Genomic DNA, 1908 nt, shown 5'->3' on the forward strand with positions numbered 1-1908 from the left:
AGCACTTCTGCTTAGGACGTTCAATAAAAACTGCAGAAACCCGATGTGTCGAGCAATGTATCTGGGACGAGAAACAGAGATAATTATTTAAATATGGAACGTTTCTGATGAAGAACTCGAGTTTCCCAAGTCCAATAAAATTACTGGGCTGGTTTGCAAAATAGGTTTTCTGAACTTTGAGCGAAAATTATTCCAGCAGGAAAGTATTCGTATGTAGTCAGCAGGATTCGAACCTACGTGGGGAAACCCCAATGGATTCCTAATCCATCGCCTTAACCACTCGGCCATGACTACAGCCAGCGCAGTCGGGTTGAGAATTGACTAAATCAGCCGTGATCTCATTGAAAGCTCTGGCTGACTGATGAGCGAAATAGAACATAGAACATAGAACATAGAAGAATACAGCGCAGTACAGGCCCTTGGGCCCTCGATGTTGCGCCGATCCAAGCCCACCTAAACTACACTAACCCACTATCCTCCATATACCTATCCAATGTCCTCTTAAATGCCCATAAAGAGGGAGAGTCCACCACTGTTACTGGCAGGGCATTCCATGAACTAACGACTCGCTGAGTGAAGAACCTACCCCTAACATCAGTCCTATATCTACTCCCCCTTAATTTAAAGCTATGCCCCCTTGTAATACCCGACTCAATACGCGGGAAAAGGTTCATACTGTCGACCCTATCTAACCCCCTAATCATCTTGTACACCTCAATCAAGTCACCCCTAAACCTTCTTTTCTCTAGTGAAAACAGCCCCAAGTGCCTCAGTCTTTCCTCATACGATTTTCCTTCCATACCAGGCAACATCCTGGTAAACCTCCTCTGCACCCGTTCCAATGCCTCCACATCCTTCCTATAGTATGGCGACCAAAACTGCACACAATATTCCAGATGCGGCCGTACCAGAGTCTTATACAACTGCATCATGACCTCAGGACTCCGGAACTCAATTCCTCTACCAATAAAAGCCAGTACGCCATATGCCTTCCTCACCGCACTATTTACCTGGGTGGCAACTTTCAGAGATCTGTGTACATGGACACCAAGATCCCTCTGCTCATCCACACTACCAAGTATCCGACCATTAGCCCAGTACCCCATCTTTTTGTTATTCTTCCCAAAGTGAATCACCTCGCACTTAGCTACATTGAATTCCATCTGCCACCTTTCTGCCCAGCTCTGCAGCTTCTCTATATCCTGCTGTAACCTGCCACATGCTTCCTCACTGTCAACAACTCCTCCGACTTTCGTGTCATCCGCAAACTTGCTCACCCAACCTTCTAACCCCTCTTCCAGGTCATTTATAAAAATGACAAACAGCAATGGTCCCAAAACAGATCCTTGCGGAACACCGCTAGTGACGGCACTCCATGAAGAAACTTTGCCATCAACTACTACCCTCTGTCTTCTTCCATCCAGCCAATTCCTAATCCAAACCTCCAACTCACCCTCAATGCCATATCTCCGTATTTTCTGCAGTAGCCTACCATGGGGAACCTTATCAAACGCCTTACTAAAATCCATATATACCACATCTACCGCTTTCCCCTCATCAACCTCCTTCGTCACCTTTTCAAAGAATTCAATAAGGTTTGTGAGGCACGACTTGCCCTTCACAAAACCATGCTGACTATCCTTGATCACATTATTCCTATCTAGATGTGCATAAATCCTATCCCTTACAATTCTCTCTAAGACTTTGCCCACAACAGAAGTGAGACTCACCGGCCTATAGTTACTAGGGCTATCCCTACTCCCCTTTTTGAACAAGGGAACCACATTTGCTATCCTCCAGTCTTCTGGGACTACTCCTGTAGACAAAGAGGACATAAAAATCAAGGCCAATGGCTCTGCAATCTCCTCCCTTGCTTCCCAGAGAATCCTAGGATAAATGCCATCAGGC

The 1908-nt window shown here is 45.9% G+C and overlaps 1 non-coding gene across 1 annotated transcript; it reads right to left on the reverse strand.

Annotated features, from left to right (window-relative positions):
- Window positions 1-212: 212 nt before the first annotated feature.
- On the reverse strand, window positions 213-294 carry trnap-agg (transfer RNA proline (anticodon AGG)). The gene has a single exon. It is a non-coding gene; the product is annotated as a tRNA-Pro (tRNA).
- Window positions 295-1908: the final 1614 nt, after the last annotated feature.

The sequence above is a fragment of the Chiloscyllium plagiosum genome, unplaced genomic scaffold (genome assembly GCF_037043375.1).
Source record: "Chiloscyllium plagiosum isolate Xiang-an unplaced genomic scaffold, Cpla_swu_hap1 HiC_scaffold_13, whole genome shotgun sequence".
Classification (NCBI taxonomy): Eukaryota; Metazoa; Chordata; class Chondrichthyes; order Orectolobiformes; family Hemiscylliidae; genus Chiloscyllium; species Chiloscyllium plagiosum.